Genomic DNA, 26,020 nt, shown 5'->3' on the forward strand with positions numbered 1-26,020 from the left:
TAATAGGAAGGGATTCTTCACTGTATGGTCAGTGAAAATGTGGAATACACTCCCTCAGGGAGTAGTTTCAGCAACTACTCTATATTGCTTTAAGAAAAAGCTGGATGCCTTTCTAGAAGCCCAGAATATAATTGGGTAATAAACCTTTAAAGTAAAGATAACAGAGAGTGTTGATCCAAGGAACATCGAATTGCCTCAGGGAATCAGTAACAATTTTTTACCCCCTGTTGGAGCAATTGTACCAGGGTTTTTTTGCCTTCCTCTGGAACAACTATGTCTATAGGGTTTTTTTTTCTGGGATATGTTTAATTCTCTAGTGGTTGAATGTGATGGACTTTTTGATGGTCTTTTTTCAACCTAACTGACTATGTACCAACTATATTGGTGTGTATGGGGTAACCGTAAATGATAATACCAGATATGTGATTACCCAGACCTTATATGTCAAGAACAGGATGCGTGGCCAAGTTGAGGTGCTTTACTCCACCAATCAAGTGTTGATAGAAAATGAAATTAAAAATGGGGAATGAATGCCTGGTCCTATTCAAAATAGTTCAGCCCCCTGAAAGAAGGCAGTTTGTCAACCCTAAGGTATACAGAACAACAAAGAAAGAAGGGTGCCTAATTGTATTGAAAAATCCGTATAACAAAATACAAACAGTGTTGATACGACAAATATCCAAACATCTGGAGATTGATAACTGCAGATATTTAAACCAAGGGGCCCTTATTGAGCACTAGACAATCGACTACTGTCAGGAATATTTAAATGTACAGTTAACTCATGCCGCATACATATGTCGATACCCGTTTCGCCCGGATTAGGCCTCTTTAGGGGTGACTGTTACGTTTGGCATGATTAAAAGTGGTAGCTTGACATAGTCTTAGTACATATCAAATATATATAATGAGTTACATATAGATTGAACTATTCATTTTATGATACATGTGACAAAATGTGTCACATGTGTCTCAAACAGAAAAGTATATATATAGAGAAAATATAAACATTCATAATAAGTTGTGTAATACCGTAATCACATTGTACAATTCATTGTAACAATATAGCACATATAGTACTGATAAGGTAACATATCACGGTAATGATAGAAATCAAAAAGACTTACATATTCCTTGTATATATGTCAATAATGGTGGATAAGAAGTATGTGAGGGGGGAAACAATATCCCAGACACAAAATTAGGGATGCAGGAGGAGCCTTCCATGTAAACAGGGAGATTAGGAGGTAATCACCCTAGGGGGATCTAAAGTGAGGTAAGTATATATAGTAAGTATGAGAAGTCATATCTAGATAAAGAAAAGTATATGATATATCACTTTGGGAAAGCGATTATTATTAGATTGCAAAAGTATTTGGTTGTAAAAAGGTAATAATCAAATGGGTTTATAAATGCAGTGTAGTTAGGGTAATATATTAGTGACTATCAAGTAAGGGTAAATAGGTACAAGGGGTGACCCCTTAAAAGTAGTAAATTAATTTATTGGTTAAAAAATATATGCTATCCTGGTAAGCAGTGATGTTTATAATAAGACTATAAAGGACATAATCAAGGGGATCAATCAGGACCTTTTAGTCCTGTATTCCTGAAATGACAGCAGACAGCAGCCGCAGTCGGTGTGAAGAGAGGCAGCAGCTAATGTAGTAGGCATGGAGGACTTCGCAGAACTGCCTCCTAATAAGGTGGCGTTCTTGAAGAGTTGCCCTGTCTCGAGGACACCCGTGACGTCATGCTTCTAGGCGTGTTCTCCGCGAACAGCGGAGTAAGGGGATCCCCTCAGTGATCCACCTACTCAGGTGATGTATGGGGAGGGGGAGTGTCCCTTTAGATGTGCCAGCTCATTGTCCTGAGGGGAAGGCGCAAAGAGTGCGTGCTCTGGGCAAAGCAAGTCCGTCCAATAGGATGGGCTCATGCGGGGACGGAGCGGGCAGACAAGGAGAGCAAAATCCCATGTCTACCTGCTAGTATGCATCGGGGCAAGCCGATGCCCCTGTCCCCGTAAGTCGTGTAGTCTACAGGGACTAAGGGCAGTGGGGAGATCAAGGGGATAAAAGGGAAAGAGGGGGAGGGGGGAAGGGGTAATAGAAATGAGAGTAAGTAAATTAGCAATAAAAAAAGTTGACAAGTGACATACTAATCAATTTGCAATCAACAAGTATCATAGTAACATTATTTGTTAACAGATTACATACTAATCAAAGCTTATTGAAGTCTTGTGTTCAGAAAACATAGTTGTGAAAATCGTACATAACATAATATCATCAATATATTATATGATGAAAATGGTATTATTCAAATTATGTCAAGCTACCGCTTTTAATCATGCCAAATGTAACAGTCACCCCTGAGGAAGCTTAATCTGGGCGAAACGCATCGGGTATCAACATACGTATGCGGGACAATTTAACTGTACATTTATATATTCCTGACAGTAGTCGATTGTCTAGTGCCCAATGAGGGCCCGTTGGTTTAAATATCTGCAGTTATCAATTTCCAGATATTTGGGATATTTGTTGTATCAACACTGTTTGTATTTTGTTATACATAATTTTTGATACAACTAAGCACTTGCCAGAAAAACCCTTCCTTTTTTTCTTTGTTGTGTTGATAGAAAATGGTTGAAGGGAATAAAGGGGTAAAAGTACTTAGCATTTGCCTGTCTCTGTCATTGATATACAGTATTACAATTTTGTTATTTAAATAACTCTAAATAAACTGCTAAATTCCAAAATAAATAGCATTGTGGTTAGTTTACTACAGGAATATTGGCTGTCCACTAAGCAAAGTGAATTATTACCTTGTAGTTAGTGCAAGTTTTACTACATTTCCTTGTGTCTGAATATTCTTTGCACATACAAGGTGATAATTCACTTTGTTTATTGAGCACCTTAAGCTCCTCTAATAAATCAGTCTTATTGTTTAGTCTAACCTAATGTCACATGTGTATATAATTTTGTCTGGGTTACCTTTTTATCTGCCAAATACCAGTAGCTTAATTAAAAGATATTATAATTCCAATAAACATCAACTATAAACATACAGTAGATTTATGATTGTAAGCAATCCTTAATACATTCATGTTTTTTTTATTTTGTCCAGGGACAGGGTGTTCTTACTGCACATGGACCCCAGATGTTTACACGTCACTTTCAAATCTCTGTGCATAATACCTAAGTGTTCTGAAAACAGCTGGAATTATACTGAGATTACTACAAAAATGCTGGCTGAAAAGAAGAATATTTATCCACATCTCAGTCCTGCAATGTACATAGTTCTGCCGACTCTACAGCCTTGCAGAGACAGCAATAGACTAGTACTAAGCCAAATTCTGGTATGTGCACTGCTTAAAAATCAACCAATTTAGGATGTATTATTCAATACAAAGCTGCCTTAAATGATGCCTTTTATATGTGTCCTAAAAAGAGGAAAGGAGTGTTTAAGGATATGTTAAACTATGTGTATGTGTAGCCAAAAGTTATTTGAAGGAATTGGGAAGAATTCGAGCCCCTGTGGGTTTTTACTGTTATTCAGGGCTCTGTTACAGAGATTTTCCCTCATTTACAGCTACAATGACAACAGTTTAACCAGACAAGTAGTGAGGGAAACTATCCAAAAGTAACACAGATTAAAATAAAAATTTATTTTTTAGTGAACGAGGGAAAGGCTAGAAACCCTGTTAATTTTTATTGCTAGAACTGCAACATATAATAAAGGCTTTTTTTTGTCAAAAAGTTATTCAGAACATTATGCTTTCATTTTAGTAAGTCTAAAGGACAAACAATAATAAAAATTGTGTTTAAATGTGTACACATCTAATACATAAGCCACTGAACCTCTCCTCTTAATGTATTTCAAAGTTGTATCTTGTGCAGATAAAAAATGAACTAATATGTAATATATATATATATATATATATATATATATATATATATATATGTGTGTGTGTGGTATGCACCAGTTTACATCATCTCTCAGAATCACAGGAAAGCTCACATCACTACAATTATACCATAAACTTCTCAGCTTATATGTTATTTCTTCCCAGGAAAATTACATCAATGCTGGAAAAAATTTTCATTTGAAGTTTGATCTGTCCATGCATGGAATTTCTGGCACATTATCAGGAAATGTATTTCAGTTTAAAGGAAATCTTCCATCACACTCAGATCAACAGAGAAGCATTAGCAAGGACTATTAGGCTGGGTTAAGTCTTCCTTTAATGTAATTTTTGGTGTCGGACCAATATATTTTTCAAGATGAAACAGAGATGAACAGAAACGTTTTACAGAAACTTGATTTTTTTTGTTGCCATATATATGTAATCTAATTAATGTTAATGTTTGTAACATAAATTAATGTTTGTAATCATTTAGGGTGAAAATCTAGCATTAGTACCGGTGTTGCGATTTACCATTCCATTCCATGTCACTAATTGACACACACCTAACTTGTACCATTGTCTACTACTGGAGAGTGTGTACTCAGGGCATGGCCTAGGCATGGGCAGAAGAGGCACACAACTTGGGCTCTGTGCTGTAGAGGACACAGATATGGCAAGAGCCTCTCCTACTCTTGTATTGTCCATGACAGATAAGTCAAACTGCAGTTATTCTGCAGTCAGTCATAATTCTTTAGTGGTTAGCACTCTGGCCTTTGCAGCGCTGGCTCACAGGTTCAAATCTTGGCCAGGAATCTATCTGCAAGGAGTTTGTATGTTCTACCTGTGTCTGCGTGGGTTTCCTCCCACATCCCAAAAAAAAAGAAATCAAGAGGTCATTCCTCTTACCTTCAAAATAAATCGCTTTACACATCGCTCGTGCATGTGTAAACCCGATCCAGAGTCAGACACCAAAAACCTATTAACCAAATTTCAGCCGTCGAGAATGCACCGACGTATTCTCCCAGCAGTTATCAACTAAATTGATTGCGTGCTTCGCGCAGCACATCCCTGGCAGCTTGACACTGACGAGCTTGCAATAAAAGTAATTGTTCCCCTAAAAAAAATAATTCTTTCAAATGGCACACATCTTACCCTTAGCCCTAAACAAAAACGTCTGGTGTATTCAAATGTTTCAAACATATATATTAGCTAAGAAATAAGCATTTTTTTAAATGACCTAATATTTTCAGGTTCAGAAAGAGTTAACTTATTTCAGTTCTTTACATAGGTGCCTACCTAAATGCTTACGATGCCTGACCCGAGGATCTGCATGGTGATAAATTCCTGCATACTTTGGTGGGCTAGACCTCGCTTTTGACAGCGGACTAGATCATCAAACAAAAGTCATATATATATATATATATATATATTGTGAGATGGCCCGTAGCAACAGGGGTGTTTCAAACAGGAAACAGGGCCAGCAGGTTAAAAGTGCATCAAGGGTTTTATTCACTAATATTATTTCCACACAAAAACAGGCAAAATAAAACAAACAGCAAAAATAAAGCCTAGCCACTTGGCCTCTAACTCACTATTAGATCCCTTTACTAACAATCCAGCCCGGCCTAGTGCTGTGCAGAACTCTAAGGCCCTAACCATTGCCGGTTTCCTGTAAAAATGAGCAAAGATCTAGAATACACCAAATAAGGCGATTAATTTTCAGCTGCAGGATTCAGGAGCAGATGTTAAACTCAATGGTGAGGTGATTGAAATTGATTAGCGCACACCTGCGCCCTGTTCTGTATGCACCTTCAGTCTGATTTACAGGTCAGTTTGAATCTTTAATGCTTGATGTTTTTTGTGTAAGTGCTACTTTTTTATGTTACTCAATAACAAACTTGCTTCATTTATAGTTACATTTGTTGCACTTGTTGCCTTGATACTTTTTCTTTTGGTTGCAACACTGCAGACTAATTTATATCAAGCTTGATATACACTAGGTAGCACTTTCAAATATGTCATCACACAATAGTATGACTGTATCAATGACTGCATTGATGTGCTTTTTTGTAATCCTAATGATTGTTAGTTTCACCTGTTGCTGCAATGTTTTTTTGCCTGGTTTGTAATGCCATTTTCTGTTAAGCAATTCTTCAGCAATGTTTTGTCATTTTTTCTGCAAGTATTGAGTACAAATGTCCACATGGTTTCCACTCCAAAGTGTTACTTGACACCCTTCTTTGCCTTATGTATTTGAATGTATTACGTACATGTACATAGTGCTTTTCTAAATAAATTGTCATGTGTTTTTTTTTTTTTTTTTTAATAGTCTGACATTTGCACTCATGTTGATTTGCTGCCACACAACACCTCTGTTCATTTGTAGTAGTGTTATAGGTTTGTTGTCATTGTGCTGTGCTGCCTGATCTTAGCACTATTGTATACAAGCACACTTCCACTTGCTGTACAGTTGAGTTGCATACTCATTCTTACACACCTTATGGTAATTGAAGGAGGTCCAGGTTGCCAAGCACAACATCATACCACATTGATTGCCAAGCTCACAAGCAGGGTCAGGCACTCTTGGAAATGAACAGATGTTGTGTTGTTGCTTAACTTAATGCTTATTAACCACCTGGCCGTTAAACCTGACCTTGGTTCGGGGTAAAAACACTTGCAAAAAGTGTTAAACCCGAACTTTTCTCAGGTGGTTAAAAATATAAACAAATGTTATATTGCATTCCGATTGTCATACATTGTATGACAATCGGATTACAACTGAAAGCAAATACTTACCCTGTCCCCACAGCTCATCCAGCAGCAATAAAAAATTTGCTATTGCTGCTGGCATCTGCAGTGAGATGTGAAGCACAATGCAGAAATCCTGCATTGTGCTTTGCATCTCTCTGGAGATGCGAGCAGCAGCAGCAGCTGATGAGTCATCTTCCGGGTGATGTGAGTGGTGATGTATGGGGGTGTGTCTGGGAGGGAAATTTAAAAGCAGATTACAATGTAATCTGCTTTTAAATGGTTTTTACAGTACAAAAACACCACACAACATGAAATAAAAATAAAAGTACACTTTTAATTTTATATTTGATTTTTAGATTACAATGTTGTCTATTATTTCATTATTTTTTTAAAATTATTATTTATAATTATGTATTATATTATAATTTATGATTATAATATAATAAATAAATATAATTATCATACCCGGGAGTTAATCCTAAGAATTACAAGCCCACAATATAAACAAAAATTTCTATGCAAAAAAATAGGATCACTTTTTGCATCAAAAAACTGACAGAATTTGGGGGGGGGGTTAAGTTGATTTTTGTGTTTTTTATTTAATTTTATTAAAAGCACTTTTTTTTTTTTACTTGATTGTGTGTTTCAAACTTTTTTATATTCATGATATCTACTAGACCCTTGTTCGGACATATTTCTGTAACTTACAGGTCTACAATTTAAAAAAAAATATTTCATGAAAAACAGTGTACCGCTTTTGGTACAGAAATCTAGACATCAGTGTAATGCCCAGGTGGTTAAATACTGCAGTGTATGCATTATTTGGGTGTTTACACAAAACAAATGGTCCTAGTAAACCAAACTTCCAGGGCCAAATCACTTTGTGCCAAATATTTTCTTGCTTTTTCATCCCTTTAGGATGTTTCTACAGGTTTGAATGGCATTTTAGATCTTGGCCCTCTATATATATATTGACTCTGAATCATCAACGAAATGCGCGTAAGCTCGACGCGCGTTAATTCGCGCTTCCAGCGAGCCGGTGTCCCGCGACACGGAGTCGAGTGCGATCATACACTCGCCTTAACTGCCAGAAGGACTCCTGCCTTGATAATGATGAGCAATAGGGGTCGCGAATCTGTCAATTAAGGCGATTAGATTTCAGCTGCGCGATTAAGGAGGCTCTGTTAAGCTGTCAATGATGAGATCATAGCAATTCATTAGCGCACACCTGATCTCTGTTCTGTGCCTATATACAGTCTATTACAGGTCAATTAGAATCTTTAGTACTTCATCTTCGTTTGGGTAAGTGTTACTTTTTTTAAAAAATAATTAATTTATTGTTACATTTGTTGCACTGTTTTTATACTTTTTGGTTTGCTTTGCGACACTGCAAACTAATTTAGATCAAGCTGTATATATACTAGTTAACACTTCACAATATGTCATCTCACAATAGTATGAATTGCAAAAAATTGTCACCAAGCATTTGTGATCTAATTAAAATGTCATTGTAGTTTGGCTTGATAGAAATCAAAGCCATTGAAAAATGAATTGAAAAAAGGATTATTGTCATCATTATTCATCTTTTTTTGCAATGTTTTTGTGCCTGGTTTGTAATGACAGTTTCTGTTGTTTAGAAAAGCTTCGGCAATGTTTTGTCAATTTTGTAAAACTCATATTCAGGACAAATGTCTGCATGCTTTCCACTCCAAACTATTACTTGAACCTCCTGTTTGCCTTTGTCCCATTTTCAAAGTCACATATTGGTTTTTGAATGTATTATATACATATGTATTACTCTGACATTTGACTCAATTGCATATTGATTTGCTGCCGCACAACTCCTCTGTTTATTTGTGGTAGTGTTATCGCTTTGTTGTCATTGTGCTGTGCTATTGGATCTGCACTATTGGATACAAACACACTTCCACTTGCTGTCCACACTGGTTGGCAATTAGTTGTCTAGCTGAGCGCTAGCACAAGCCATTGCGTGTGCGCGCGTGTGGGCACGCCTGAGTGCGCGTTTGAATACCTATAAATTTGCGGTTTATTAGTCATTCTGGTCGTGCAAACCAACACTTTCTGCCAAAAAAAAAAAAAAAAGAAAAAAAGAAAAAACAACAAAGAACAAAGGAACAAAAACAAGAAGGAATACACCATTGACTTTATTCCTCAAAAAAATGTTTTAGGTCAGTTGTTCAATTACTCTTTTATTTTTTGACTTCTAGTTACATGGAGCCAGGAAGAATGGCCACCACCACTGCCACCACCACCACCACTGCCACCACCACTGCTGCTGGCGGCCCCACCACCACTACCACCCCAGGGTCTTCAGTCCATAGACCAACAGGCAGCTCCCTCAGGCCAGCTAGGTTGCCCTGTGAAGCAGGCCAAATAACATCTAGGCCCCTGGTCCCTAAACCTGGCACCTCAGCCAGTTTGAGCCGGACCAGGGATTCTGCTTCCAGGGCAACCGGCTTCACTCCTGAGCAAAATGCAGCCCTCATGGAGTCCTATGTCATTTTCCTAGACTCCATGGGGACTTGCACTCCCAGACTTCCCATGCTGTAAGGCTGTAAGGGAGGAAATTGCCAGGAGTGTTAACGCAGTGGGCAGTACACAACGGACCATTACCCAGTGTCAAAAACGTGTGAGTGACATCTTCAGACACATCAAAAGGCTCCTGGGCACAGAGGCCGGAAGGAGTGGGACCTATCCTGAGCATCTTGTGCAGCGTCTCAGGGAGTACGAAAGATTGGCGTTGCCATTCATCGGACCAGAAACGGTGGTAGGGGTGGACTACCGGGATGACTCCGATGCTCGGCAACCATGTAAGTTCAATCCTTTTACATTACTTAATTACAAATGTAATTTATTTTTGCATTTTTTTGGGGTTGCAACAGGCTGGGTTGGCTAAGCCCTGCTGGCCCCCCATCTGCTGCAAAGCAGCCAGCTCCATTCTTCCCCCTGGCTCCACCCAGTGCCCCTGCCCGTCCACCCAGTGCCCCTGCCCGCCACCCTGTGCCCTTGCCCGTCCACCCTGTGCACCTGCCCTTCCAATGGAGGAAAGGAGCAAACCCGGCCAACCTGCAAAACAGGTTTGTGTAGGATAAGAGCATGTTCAAGATTGGATTAAAATGTGTGAAATGTGCACTCAAATAATAAATCAAATTCACTAAATCTGGTTTTTCTTTTTTTAAACAAAACTTTTATTTTTTTTAAAACTGTGCCGCCTGGGCCGCCTCTGAGCAGGGTCCAGCCTGAAGTGCTGCTCCATGGCAGACATCCTCCTATTCAAGGACGCCAGGCTTTCCTGCATTCTTCCTGGTGGGTGAGGAAAAACAAATAATATATTAACTGGAAGAGTTTGGTCCAAACATTTTTTAAAAGTACTGTCCTTTTAAAAAGCAAACTAATGAAAATAAAAACTTATGAAGAAGATGTTCGAGATGTTGCCAAGGTTGGGGTAGCGGTGGTGGCGGTGTTGGGGGGCTCGGAAGCTCCTCGGGTGGCCCGGCTGCTTTCCTCGAAGTGGAACTGGCTGTGTTTGTAGAAGGAGACCAAAATAATAGGAGGAGTAAGTACTGACCTAATGGAACAGTATAACATGCAACTAGTTCTTAAATTGCACAGTGCTAAAGAATTTAAAATATGTTATCTCATCAAGTTATGACTGTTTTGCTGTTTACACAGAGCAAAACAAGAAAGAAAGGTGAATCCTGGGTGCAATGAAGGTTTGGTGTCTAATATGTGTGCCATTAGAAAGAATGATTTTTTAGGGGAACAGTGACTTTTAATGCAAGCTCGCCAGTGTAAAGCTGCTGGAGATGCGCGGCTCCAGCCGCGAGCTTTTTCACTTGCTGAATAGCGCGACGGCGTACGATTTCGGATCGCGAATACGAATGTGCAAGCGATCATCCGATTCTGCTTGATGAATCAGGGGCAATCACTCTATTTCAGGGGATCAAATGTAATTGAACAAATTAAAAAGCTGAAAATAAAATGTTCATGTCTAATACTTGGTTAAAAACCATTTGCTGGCATGGACAGTCTGTAGTCTTGAACTCATGGACATCATCAGATGCTGGGTTTCTTCCTTTTCAGTGCTTTGCCAGACTTTTACTGCAGTGGCTTTCATTGTTTTTTTGTGGCCCTTTCCATCCAAAGTTTAGTCTTCAACAAGTGAAATGCATGCTCAGGTGGGTTCAGATCAGATGACTGACTTGGCCAATATTCTACTTTTTTGCTTTAATAAACTCCTGGGTTGCTTTGGCTGTATGTTTTGGGTCATTGTCCATCTGTATTATGAAAGGCTTCCCAATCAATTTGACTGCATTTAGCTGGATTTGAGCAGACAGTATGTCTCTGCTTCTGTCCTGTGTCACATCATAGATAAACACTAGTGTCCCAGTGCCGTTTTTGAGCAAAGTCCAATCTAGCCTTTCTATTCTTGAGGCTTATGAGTGGCTTGCACCTTGCAGTGCACCCCCTGTATTTACTTTCATGCAGTATTCTCTTTATGGTAGACTTTGATATCCATACTCCTACTCCCTGAAGAGTGTTGTTCACTTGGTTGGCTGTTGTGATGGGGTTTCGCTTCACCATGGTAATGAGTCTGCGATCATCCACCACTGTTGTCTTCCGTGGATGTCCAGGTCTTTTAACGTTGCCGAGTTACATAGTTACATAGTAGGTTAGGTTGAAAAAAGACATAAGTCCATCAAGTTCAACCACTAGGGAAATAGAGAAATCCCAGATATAAAACCCTATAAGACATAGTTGGTCCAGAGGAAGGCAAAAATACCCCTACAATTTGCTTCTGGGGAAAAATATTCCTTCCTGATTCCATGAGACAATCGGATGTTCCCTGGATCAACAGTCACTGTTATTTTTACTTTAAAGGCTTAATACCCAGTTATATTCTGTGCTTCTAGAAAAACATTTGGCTTTTTCTTAAAGCAATCTCTAGAACTTGTTGATAAATGCTTCCTGAGGGAGCCGAATCCACATTTTCACTGACCTTACAGTGTAGAATCCCTTCCTTCTCTGAAGCTTAAACTTCCTTTCCTCCAGACGCAAAGAGTGCCCTCTTGTTCTTTGTAATGATCTCAAAGTGAATAATTGGGAAGAGAATTCTCTATATGGACCATTTATAAATGCCTCTTCTCAAGAGAGAATAGATTCAGTTCAGCTAAACTCTCCTCATAGCTGAGCTCCTCCATTCCTTTTATTAGTTTAGTTGCCCTTCTCTGCACTCTCTCCAATTCCACATGTACTCTTTGTGAAAACTGGACTGCATTTTCCAGATGTTGTCTTACCAATGCTTTGCACAGGGGCAGGATTATGTCTCCATCTCTGCAGTCTATTCCTCTTTTAAAACAAGAAAGTACTTTGCTAGCTTTAGCAGATCCTTTTCCATTTCTGACTTCCGCAAATGTACTCCCCCTAGACAGTATGAAGCATGCATGTTATTAGCTCCCAAGTGCATAACATTACATTTATCTATATTAAATGTAATTTGCCACTTGGCTGCCCAATCAAACAGTACATCCAGGTCTGCTTGTAGATTTTAGACATCCTGTATGGACTTAATTCCATTATATAGTTTGGTGTCATCTGCAAACACAGAAAAGGTACTTTTAATCCCAAACTCTATATCATTTATAAAGATGTTAAACAGTAAAGGTCCCAACACTGAACCCTGGGGTACACCACTAATAACCTTAGACCATTCAGAGTATGAATCAATAATTACAACTTTCTGGGTGCGGTCTTTAAGCCAGTTCTCTATGCATTTACAGATTGACTTTTCTAAACCTGTTGACCCTAACTTGCATATTACCGTCTATGGGGTAAAGTGTCAAATGCTTTAGCAAAGTCCAAGTACACTATATGAACTGCTACTCCACTGTCTACCTGTTTACTTACTTCCTCATAAAAAGAGAGTAAATTTGTTTGACAACTTCGGTCTTTCTTAAAGCCATGCTGACTATCACTTATAATATTATTTTCTAGCAGAAACTCCTCTATGTGTTTACTTTATCAAACTCTCTAGGACCTTTTCAACTATGGACGTTAAACTAACTGGTCTATAGTTACCTGGTAAAGACTTAGCTCCCTTTTTAAAGACAAATGACATTGGCCTTACGCCAATCCATCGGTACCTTGCCAGTGACTAAAGAGTCTGTAAAAGTTTGAAATAATGGCTTTGTATTTCAATATTTTTTATTATTAGTTTTCAATAAACAGGGTAACAACAATTTTATTTAACATATATAAATACACATAGATAAATAATCTAGGCTAAACAGACAAAAAATAACTATTAAATATAGTAAACACGCAAAGTAAATTTCCCTTTAATACATGCTTTTTCCAACACAATCAAGCAAAATCGGAAGCTCGCTCACGCATTCGTATTCACGATTCAAAACTGAAAGCCTTTGAATGATTTATCAACTACATTTCAGGCGCTGGTGTATTACCGCGGAAGTTATTAACCGAAATGGTCTTGCTGCTCCCTGGCAGTTTGACACTGGCAAGCTTGCATTAAATGTCCCTGTTCCCCTAAAAAATAAATCTTTTTAATGGCACACATCTTTCACTTAGACCTAAATAAAAAAGTTTGGGCTGTTCAAATGTTGTAAACATTTATATTAGCTGAGAAATAAGCATATTTTTACATGACCTAATATTTTTGGGTTTAGATGAAGTTAACTGATGTTATGTCACGGATATAATTTGTGACCGTTTATGCTAATACATGCAAGTTCTTGCTTGCTTCTATAGCTATATATATATATATATATATAGATAGTGTAGAATGTGCTCTGTTTGGGGTGCCTTGTTTCAAAGAAGGACCAATAGATCTTACAAAAGGGAAAGGTTTATTTTTAGCTTAGGATATTGTGTACATATGATTTTCAAGACAAAAGGGAAGAAGGTAAAGGGTATATAGGAAAGGGGAAGGAAAGGGGTCTAACTCTATCTCTAGCACATGGTCAATCTCTCTCACACCCACATTCACACCAGGGTTTTCTCTCCTTGAACCACACCCCGCTGCAAGGCCAGAGGGTATCATATTGTTGATTCATCCTTGGAGATGTTGATCAAGAGGTCACACAGATTGTCCTTGTCCCAGGCTTGGGATTGTTGTCACATCCCCCTGCCCCCTCCAGGAAGATTGAAGCAATAGTAAAAGTAATAGAAGATCAATCATTGTCTCTGTTAAGCAATCCTTTGATATTTGAGGGACTGAATCTGTCTCCACAGATAATGAGGTTTATAGCTTGTTTCCAAGAAGGCAGAATTGTCTTTACATACAAGTCATATTCATATCAGTTTTGGTCACTTCCAACAGATAGTTGTATATATGTAGACATTTTTGGTGGGGTTTGTTTTTGTCATCTCCTTTTCAATGTCCCAGGACCTTCAATTAAAAAATTATATTATGCTTGTTTTTAAGCAGTTCCCTTCTATGATTTGATTGACTGGCTAAAAAAAAGCACAACTGGCTTATTAAAACTCAGTGTGATGTAACCACTATGTGCAGGTGAACGGTTCTATTCTGTTTTTCTTTTTAGGTGTATATTTGTTTCATGTGCACTCATGTATGTACATACATGCATATATATATATATATATATATATATATATATATATATGCATTTATGTGTGTACATATACATAGAAAAGCAAAATTAGAGGAAGAAATAGGCAATGATTTTTTTGGCCATATTGCTTGACATGCTTCAAATTAAAAAGATTGCCTATTTCTTCCTATGATTTCTGATGTCATGGGCTTGGCTCCAAGCTACATTCATGGATGATATTGCTTCTGGTTAAAGGTGGAAACCCCCTTTATGTGCTTCCACTACCAAGCTGAGGTGAGTAAGTCAATATATAGTTGGGCAAGGTCTAACATGCAATTCAAACTGCATAAACACCCTGAAAGGCTTGAAAAACAAGAACATATGTTTGGCTCAAAGTGTACAAACCAGCATGTTGGTCCATAATTCTAAAAAGAAACCTAACAAAAATTAATACAAAACGTAAAATAATTTGAAATAATATGCGCGTACATTTGCGCAAAAAAAAAAGTTACATGCGAGTATTATTACGCATACAGCAGGCGTATGTGCAAATGCGTAGCGTATGCAGATTTTTCAGTAGGCAGGAGCAAACCTGGAAGTTTTATATTTGCGTTATCATGCTGCACCCATTGTTTGCAGAGAGGGACCTGCGCTTAACATTATTCTATTCACCTTAACTAACCTTACACATCTACTTTAGTCCTGCCCACCCACTTTTACTTATGGTGTTCATTTTTTATGTACTATTAGTGGAGCGCCCTTGCCAGCACCTCCTCCACAGGACACAATTTCCTCATCTGAATGTATTCCTCCATTTTAGATATTGTGAACATTCCCTTTAAACCATGAATATAAAGTAGGAGATAGTTTGTTAGGTTTAGCACCATCAAGTATCATTAGGAGTGTATGACTAGCTTCATGTCTAGGCAGCTTGTAACAGAAGACAAAGGTTAAATGTCACTTAGCCAAGTTTGACCCTTGTGAAAACCCACAACCTTCATTGCCAACAAACTGAATCACTTTAGTTCCATAGCCATAATTAGCTTGGCCCCAGGAATAACCTTTCTTTTTTGTTTGGCACGGTGTAAACAGCCAAACAGTCAGATGAGATGACATAACTTGATTTCTTTAGCACTGTGCAATTTAGGAACTAGCTGTATTTTATACTGTTAAATTTGGTCAGTACTTACCTCTCTTATTTTTTTGATCTCCTTCCACAAACACAGCCAGTTCCACATCGATGGAGGCAGCCAGCCCTCCTGAGGAGGTTCGGAGCCCCCCACTACCATTGCCATCCCAACCCGGGAAACATAACAGACATCCTTCTGGTAAGCTTATATTTTAATTTGTTTGGTTTTTACAACGACAGTACTTTTTAAAAATGTTTTGACCAAACTCTTCCAGTTAATATATTATTTGTTTTTTCTTCACCTGCCAGGAAGTAGACGGGATAGCCTGTATTGGCTGCACAGGAGGATGTCTACCATGGAGCGCCGGCTCAGGATGGCCCCTCCTCGGGGTATGCCCAGGCAATACCACTTTTAAAACTAAAACATTTGTACAAATGTTTTTTAAAAAAGTCAGATTTTGTGAATGTTATTTTCTTTTCTTTCAAGTGCACATTTAAAATCTGTTTCCAGCCTTGCCAATCCAATTCCATCCCTAAAAAAAACACAAAAAATAAACCTTAGTTTTTACACAATGGTTGTTTGAACCATAAAATATCGAACATGCTCTTATCCTACACCAACCTGTTTTGCAGCTTGGCCGAGTTTGCTCTATTCCTGCATTGGTCACTTTATTTTCAAAATATCCTGTGACCTTAAAAGTAACAGAGTTGGGTATGTTAACATCATTCAAGAATACATTTGGCATAGAATACCCAGCTGAACACCTTAGTATGTCATTTCAACCAGCAGAAAAGTAGTTGACCTATTAGCAAGCACATTAATCTGTTACAGGCAAGTGTCAGAGAAGTGAGGTGTGCCATATTTGGTCCCTAGACATAACTAGATTTGTGTTCATTTAGTATACAAAGATGCAATTGTTTATTTGGAAATGATGTTTAGCTTTTTTAAAGGTCATTACAGAAATACTTGTAGCGTATTGAGCTGAGACTTCATACTTGATTAGAATCACTTTGAAAAATTTACAAACTGGAACATTCTTCAGGGATTAGATAGCAAAACTGCATTTGGAGCATACTTGGCCCACATCAACAGAAACATAGATAGGTAAAGTGTCAAAGTGCAGAGGTCGCTAACCTGTGGACATTGGGCAAACACAAAATAGAGATTAAGCTATCTTATACAAACAAGGGTCTTCACACAGGATCCAAACTCAAGAGTCCAGAAAAAATTGAGTGAAGAATGACAGGAAGAATGTTCTCACCTGGCACCCGGCATCCATCTACATACTTCGCCTAGACCGGGCATGGCCCAGGCCACTTTAACAGCACGGCCACGGGCACGGCCCACACCAATAGCCCGGCCACGGACCACCTCCACATTTTGGCCTCAGCCATGGGCCACCCCAACAGCCTGCCCACGGGACCCCCCACAGCATGCCCACGTGCCCAGGCTACCTCCACATCCTGGCCTCAGCCATGGGCCACCCCAAGAGCCCAGCCACGAGACCCCCCACAGCAGGCCTACGGGCGTGGGCCACCTCCACAGCATGCCCACGGGTGCGGTCCACCTCCACAGTATGGCCACGGGCGCGGCCCACCTCTGGAGCACGGCAATTAAATTACTTGCCCGCGTGTTAGGAAGTGGGAGGCCAAGGGCACCGGGTGGGCTGGCAGGGGCACAAATTGGGCAGCCAGAGACCCCAATTGGGTGGGCAGGGTGGGTGGGCAGGGGCACAAATTGGGCAGGCAGGGGCACGGGGTGGGCGGCCAGGAGGTGGCAAGGCAACAGCCGGTGAACAGGGTGGAGCCGGGGAGAAGGATGGAGCCGGGTAGAAGGATGGAGCCGGGGAGATTGATGATGATGGCTGCTCTGCAGGGGATGGGGGCCAGCAGGACCAATTGGGATTTGCCAACCCAGCCTGTGAATAATCGCCTGATTTAGCTGAGATTGTTGGCCCAGGGATTCACTTAACATGTTACAGAGATGGTCAACTCTGAACATGTAGGCACCCAAAGTGGCGGATTGTTGTTGGACTGATGCTATCAGACGATGCATGGCCGCCAGATGTTGTTGGTTAAATTCTCGGTCCTGGCGTTTTTGATTGAGGTTTTCATGTAGGAGCGTAAGGGCCTGTTCCAAATTATTTGAACTTGGGGAAGACAGCCTCCTGACACCGGAACATCAACAAATGTTAGACAAAATGTTAGACACATGTATTCTGAATCATAAACATTAAACATGGGTTGCTTACGGAAACCTCCGGTGTCTCCTCTTCTTCTTGTGGTAAATGTCCACCTGAGGGACCCTAAACAAAAAAAACACAAATGGAACACATTGGGAAAGGTTCATTCCCCCAACACATACCAAAATAAACACTAATGGACCAGTTCTTGCCTACCTCCACAGTGGATGCAGCCCGTGACTCTTCAGAACCAGAAACCAGCAGACATGGATGTTCTACAAAGGCACATGATATATCACATCAAAATGAATGAATGTGGTGACAAGTCTTCACATATCAAAAGTCCCCAATATTTCACACAGGCAAAATTATTTTTGACATTCAGACAGAAATTGGAGTCTACTTTAAATATTTAACTCAATAGGCTCACACATTCCCAAAGGAAGGGGCGCACCTGTCCCACAAAATTGAACAAATCTTATATATATAGATATAGATATATTATAGAAATATTGAAGGTTATTATTAAGCTTTTGGAAGGCTGAACACACACACAAACCAAATTACCTGTATTCTCCTCCAGGCTTCTCTGCAGGTGATCAACGACTTCCTCCTGTAGATGGTGATCTGTTAAATAAAGCACAAAAACAAATTAAATAGAGTGAGCTTGACTAACCCAAGTTCATTTGGATTGATGGGTTCACCACAAATCTAACCACAAAACATAACACTCCCAGAGCAAAAAATGTGTGAAATTAAACACTCATATTACACATGAGTGTGGTTATAAACATGATTAGAGACATGTGCACAATGTCAAACAAGATATACCATTAAAGGTTCATCTTACCAGGAGGAAGCCCAGTGTCATCTCAATGCGAAGTGACATCCTCATCCACATCTCCCCGAGCACAGAGGGCAGGAGGGGACTGCTGCGTCTCAGGGCCAACTATTGTAAAAAAAAATGAAACACACACATTGTTGATGCAAGTCAAAAGAAGGTAAAAATACACTAAAGAGGTCATTTAAAAAAATGATCCCATATTTCACCCCAAACATAAATAAGTAAAAACACAATCCTATTTTGTTCTCAATGCTAATGACTAAACTGTTGCAATTCCTAAAAATGCAAAAATAAATTACCATTGGTAATTAGGTAATGTAGGATTGAACTTACATGGTTGCCAAGCATCGGAGTCATCCCAGTAGTCCACCCCTACCACCGTTCCTGACCCAATGAATGGCAACGCCAATCTTTCGTACTCCCTGAGACGTTGCACAAGATGTTCAGGATAGGTCCTACTCCTTCCGGCCTCTGTGCCCAGGACCCTTTTGAGGAGTCTGAAGATATCACTCACACGTTTTTGACACCATTGATACTCAATACAAAGTCCTGTATCCAATCCAATACAAAATAATACAAAATATATTTATGTGGTTTTGTCTATAAGTATGTGACGTTGTTTTAAAATTTACCACACTAGAGAGGTGTTTTAGAAAAATGTATTACTATACAGTATACCGAATTATTGCATTTTCAGTATTTTTTATTTATTTATGCATTCTTATTTAAGCTGATTTTTGTGTTTTTTATTTAATTTTATTATTAAAGTTAATTTTTTTTTTCTACATGATTGTGTGTTTCAAACTTTATTATATTCAGGATATCTACTAGACCCTTGTTCGGACATATTTCTGTAAGTTACAGGTCTACAATTTAAAAAAAAAATGTAATGAAGAACAGTGTACCGCTTTTGGTACAGAAATCCAGACATCAGTGAAACGCCCAGGTGTTTAAGAGTCTTGACCCTGCTCGTGAGCTTGGCAATCATTGTGGTTTGATGTTGTGCTTGGCAACCTGGACCTCCTTCCATCACCATCAGGTGTGTTAGAATGAGTATGCAACTCAGCTGGACAACTTATTGAAAACAGTTTGGACAGCAAGTGGAAGTGTGCTTGTTTAAAATACGGCTAAGATCAGGCAGCACAGCACAATGACAACAAACCTATAACACTACCACAAATGAACAGAGGAGTTGTGTGGCAGCAAATCAACATGAGTGCAAATGTCAGAGTAATAAATATGTACATAATACATTCAAATACCAATATGTGACAATGTGACTTTGAAAATGGGACAAAGGCAAACGGGGTTCAAGTAGCAGTATGGAGTGGAAACCATGCAGACATTTGTACTGAACATTGGTTAAAAAAAGGAAAAAACATTGCAGAAGATTTGCTAAACAACAGAAACTATCATTACAAACCAAGCACAAAAACATTGCAGCAAAATATGAAACTAACAATAATGAAGATTACAAAGTCATATCAATGCATACTATCCAAGCAAACTTACTTGATGACCCCCCCCCCCAAACCAGTCCAGTGAAATAGTAATAATGAAAATGCACATGTATTTATATGCATTTTCGATGTGAAATCACTAAATGTTTTTTGATACATCTTTGGCAACAATCTTTTTTTCAAATATTTGATTTCTATCCAGCCAAACTACAATGAAATTTTAATTAGATCACAAATGCTTGGTGACAATTTCCGTACAACTCATACTATTTTGTGATGACATATTATAAAGTGTTAACTAGTGTATATACAGCTTAATATAAACTAGTTTGCAGTGTTGCAAAGCAAACCAAAAAGTATGTGCAACAAATGTAACAATAAATTAATAATTTTGTGAATGAGTACAATGTAACATAAAAAAGTAGCACTTACCCAAAAGAAGATGAAGCAGTAAAGATTCAAATTGACCTGTAGATGCTTACAGAACAGAGACCAGGTGTGCACTAATTAATTGCTATGACCTCACCATTGACAGAGCTTAACAGATCCTCCTGAATCGTGCAGCTACAAACTAATCGCCTTATTTGGCGGATTGGCGACCCCTATTGCTCATTTATCAAGGCAGGAATCCGGCTGCCAAGTGAAGGGACGTGTTCTAGCACGCCTCATATATCGGCACGTAAATATGCGCGTCGAGCTTTCGCGTATTTGCTTGGTAAATCAGGGCCTTGGTGTCCATTGTAGAAATTATACAAATTAGCAATTCTAAGGTAATAAACTTTATTTATATTTGTGACAGGTGATGTCCATAATACATTTTAACATAGTGTTCAAAAATTCCTCTATTAACAAGTATCCATTTTAAGAAACTAACTTTCCTTGAGCTCTTTCCAAGTTCTAAAATCATGTTAATATATTAATTGACAATAAAACTATAATACAGTGTCATTAATAATATAAATTATTAATCTAAGGGCCAGACCACCAAGAGAACCTTATACAAGACACAAGAGGGTTTCTAAAAGAAGGGATAAAAAATAAAAATAAAAAAAGCTGTTGTACCAATTGATTTCTATTTCAGATTTTTATGTTTTATGTTAGAAGAAGAAAATTTCCTCCATAGTTAACAAATGTGATCAAATTTGATAAATGTATGTTCAAGAATATGAGTCATTTTGTCCTTGACCATAATGCAATTTGTTTTGGTTTTAAATACCTCTGTATGATGTGAGATTGCCAAGATTTAGCCAAGGTAATTTGGGCAGACAATACTATTAACTTCAAAAATTTCTTAAAAGGCTTGGGGATTACCAAATCACATCTACTAAACAAAGCCATCTCTACATTGCCAGTTATCTTTCGTTCTAAGATCCTTGAGATTAATCCAAAAATCTTATTACAGTAGTCTTGAGCAACTGGACAGGACCACCACATATGTTACATTGTACTGCTAATATTACACCACCAGAAACATAGGGGTGATGATGCAGGGTGAAATTTAGAAATTCTATCAGGAACCAAATAACATCTAAGAATAACTTTGTAATTTGCTTTCACTAAGGCTGTATTTAGGGATACTTTAAACAAAGAATAGGCAGTATCATTCCACTCTGTTCTAGAGAGAGATATATTTAACTCCTTATTCCAGGATCGCATATATTTTACCTTATTAGACGTCAACATCAGAGCAGAGTAGATTATTGATATTTGGCTCTTCATATCCTTTAATTATCTACATGATTTTTCAAAACTCGTAGAAAGCAAGGCATATGAAGCAGAACAAATTTTATCACATATAAAAGATCGAAGTTGTCTGTATCTAAAGTATTCCTCGTTGGAAGATCTCTTTTAGTTTTAAGGAATTCTACTGTTAACATGCCCTCCTTATTCAAAATATCACCAATACATTCAAAACTTTTACTAATCCACTAACCAAAAGTTTTAGAATTTTCTCCAGGTGAGAAATCTTGATTGTTCCATAACAGGGCAAGGGAAGTATGCTTTTGAAATAAGTTTAATTTTTTTCATCCCACAAGGAAATGATTTAAAGCTAAGCAAGCTCTATAATGTCTAAAATTTTTTTTTCCTCTCTCAACAGCTGTTTCACCTATCTCCACCCATTGTGGTCTTGGCCCTTTCACTATTATACTATAGAGGAAGTTGGTGATAACTGAACTGGCAGATAATATTGTTTAAAAAAGGGCACCCCTAGCCCCCTTTGGGACTTGGGGGGTCTGGTTTTGAATCCTACCTCGTTTAACACCCCATAAAAATTTCATAACCTTATTCTGAAGGTTATATAAAATTAAGGGGGAGACATGAAAAGGTAATGTACGGAATAAATACAAAATGCGAGGAAGAATATTTATCTTAACTGCTGCCATGCATCCCAACCAGTAGACTGCCCATCTACTTAAGTTCTAACTATAGTTAGGTTGGTACAGTGAGTCATATGTGGTGGTCAGTTGAATCACCAGATATTGCAATGTTTGGGTTTCCCAACAAAATGTAAAATTATTTTTAACCAATGAAATTTGATGTTCTGGAGCATTTATATTGAGAGCTTGAGATTTAGAACAGTTGACATAAAAACCCGATAATACTGCAAACTTATCTTACAGTTTGAACAGGATAGGTATGGTAACATGCGGCGATGAAATATACATCAAAATATCGTCAGCAAACAAAGCACATTTATGTTCCCTTTTGCCACACCAAATCCCCAAGTCACAGTTAATCAGAGATATAGGTCTAAAGTTAGTTATATCTGAAGTACCCTTACCTAGCTTTGGGATTACACTTATAAAGGCTCGATTGGATTCAGGCGGGAGAGAATTACCTTCTCGCAAATAATTGAAATATTCTGCCAGATGTGGGGTTTACTGTGTCCTGAAGGCCTTATAGTAAACATATGTTAATCCATCTGGGCCAGGTGCACCACTTGATTTCATTGATTTTAAAGCTTTACTGATTTCCTCCATTGTTATACCTTTATCCAGTAATTCCATGTGTTTAGATTGAAGTTTTGATTTGTTAATGACGTTAATTTAGTCAAAAAACGCATCCAGTGAGGCTTGTGTTGGTCGTGTCTGTTTACCATAAAGGGGAGAACAGAATTCTTCAAAAGCCAAGAGAATTCTCGCTGGGTTTTGAGTTATTCTACTATCTTTTGTTTTATTTTAGGTAGAACAAAATTTTTGAGTTTAGGGTTAAGTTTATTTGCTAATAACATTCCAGGCTTATCCCCCCATGTATTAAACTTATGGTTTGCCCATTTCAGTGATTTCCCAGCCTTTGTGGTCAACAACAGGTTCAAATCAGTTCACAATATTTCAATTTGTGATCTATATTTAGGCTTTGGGTTACTTTTATGTTGTTGTTGTAATAGGTGATATTTCCTCCTTTTAGTTTCTAGCACTTTATCTTGGGATCTCTTATACTGGGTTCCCAGCTTAATAAATTCCCCTCTAACGAAGGCCTTATGGGCCTCCCAGTTATTGACTGGGGAGGTGTCTCCCAGCCCATTGAAAAACAAATATTCTGCAATTGAACGCTTCATTTCATCTTTTATTGCTGGGTTCAAAAGCAGACTCTCATGTAATCTCCATCGACCTCTAGTTTGTAAACTTCTGGGACCACTCAGTTTTAACAAAACAGGGTCGTGATACGACCAAAGGACTGAGAAGATTTTAGCTTAACGGTTCATAGGTATTAATTTGGATTAGAGAAAAATATGATCAATTCTGGAGTATTGCCTAGAAGTCATTAGCTATTTGTTAGAAAATGTTTCCAATTCTGGACCAGATCCATTACAGGTTTGCTGCATCACCCAGCTTCACTGATGAAAGTGTATTCTCTCCAGCCTTGGAGAACTTTATTAAATCAGGGTCTATGAGTCATGAACGAAACCAATGTGGATTGTTGTAATTTTTGTGACTTTTCCTATAGATGACAATCCTGTCAAGTTTGGATACAACAGTTGAGAGCCTCCATTTAGCTAAACACTTATTTGGGGGTTGTAGATACACTAGGATAACAACAACAAAACTAAAGACAAAGACAAATAACCAAGCAACAATACATTTCAAATACCAATTTTCCTTTTTCAAAGTTTTCAGGGAACCTGAGCCACATATGACACTCAGCTCCCACATTGTATCTGAGTGCACATAGACTGCCCTAAGAAAATACCTGCCTTTTGAACATACCTTTGTTCCAAAATCCTATGGAGGAGTTAGTAGGTAATTCCACACTCCACAGACAAAAGAGGTCATGTATTACTCCCTTAACTCTTCCCACCAACTTTAAATAGCGATATGCTATCGGGTTTAATAAGACATTTTAATCATTGTAAGAACTAGTACTGCATCATTGTTAAGGCAATCCCCTATTAATCCCAGATCAATTGTCCCTCTTTCTGATGACTTTTGTTTTTTTTTTTGTTTTTTTTTAAATTATTTTTATTAAAAGATATCAAGGTACATACAGAGAAAAGAAAATAAAGTGGTCATAACATACAGTTCAAAAAAGAACATACAGCAAGGTTAGGTTCTAACAATACTTATCTTCAAGCTTGTGGCCTAACGGCCAACCGCATAGAAATACAAACATTGTAACCAACCCGTTGTGCTGTATCAGTAGCAGGAACCATGATAGCTTAAGGTTTTCAAAAACATTTTTTTAAGAAAAGAAAAATAAAAGTAACTAATTAAAAAAAGGAGTTAAGAAAAAGAAAGGGAAAGAGAAAAGGGGAAGAAGAAAGGGGGAGGGGGAGGATGGGAGGGGGGTTAAAGTGGGCATTGACCAGCTATAGAATCAATCACATCTCTGAAACAGTGGCAGAATGCAATTAGGCATCCATCCCAGAATACTCAGGTATCTAGGGGGGTGGTCGTAACAAACGCCAATATTCCTCAGTAATGATAAAGTGGATCCAGTGGTACCAAATCTGTGCAAATTTTTCTGCTTTCTTAGCGTCAGTGGATATCATATTTTCCATGTGATATATATCAGCAACCCTTTGCAACCAATGTACTACTGTCGGAGGGGCAGTATTCTTCCATAAGGCTGGGATACAGGCCTTAGCTGCATTGAGAAGGTGTCTCAGGAGAGAGTTACTATAGCACCTGCGGGACATGTCTGAAACATGAAGAAGTGCCAGGGCCGGATTGCCCCTTATATCCACTTCTGTAAGCTTTAAGATAATATTAGCTACCGAACTCCAATATAATTGCAATTTTGAGAATTTTCCCAGAAAACATGCAGTAGCGTACCCTGTGTGTCGCCACATCTCCAGCAGGTGCTATCCGACCCCGGGAAAATCTTAGCAAGCTTCACCGGTGTCCTGTACCAGCGAGCGGCCAACTTGTAGTTGGTTTCCTGATATTTGTTGCAAATGGACGCCTTATGACAGAAATGAAGTAACATATCTCTCTGGGCTTCAGTAAAACAACTGTCCAAATCAGCTTCCCATTGGGATACAAATAAAGGGAGTTCTGGCGTATATACAGATAACAGGGTTCGATAGGCATGGGAAAGTGTGTCCCGTACAGGTTGACCAGTTGCACACAAGTCCTCTAGAGGAAGAAGTGATCTGGCTATTGTATTGGGCCGCGGCAAGGATCTCAGAACATAAGTGAGTTGTATGTGGCGCCAGGGCGACAAGGAAGGGAGATTCCTTTCCGTTTGTAGGGTCGGAATTTGTTGCCATTCCCCATTGTACATGAAATGGGATATTCTATACATGCCCAAAGCACGCCATTGGTGAAATATTGGGTCAGTCAGAACGGGAGACATTGGAGACGGGTATATGGTTACGTTTTGAGAGGAGAAGTACTTAGTGACCACTTTCAAGGTCTCGCCAATCATTGGATGGGTGTACATTGCTGTCCTGGCCGCCGGTGTCGACCAGGCCAATGCGGCAATGGGGGCAGAAGAGCATGCATCCTCCAACCCACAGTTTGGAGCGGCTATTAGTGCACCAAGCCAGCAGCCCAAACAAGTGCACTGCCTGATGGTATAAAACTGGGTCAGGGAATGCCATTCCTCTGTTGGCTTTGGGGAGTTTCAGTAATGTCATCCTAAGCCTGGGCGCCCCATTTAGCCAGATAAATTTTACAAATTCCGAACGAAATTTTCGAAGGATAAAAAGCGGGATGTG

The sequence above is a fragment of the Pyxicephalus adspersus genome, chromosome 2 (assembly GCF_032062135.1).
Source record: "Pyxicephalus adspersus chromosome 2, UCB_Pads_2.0, whole genome shotgun sequence".
Classification (NCBI taxonomy): domain Eukaryota; kingdom Metazoa; phylum Chordata; class Amphibia; order Anura; family Pyxicephalidae; genus Pyxicephalus; species Pyxicephalus adspersus.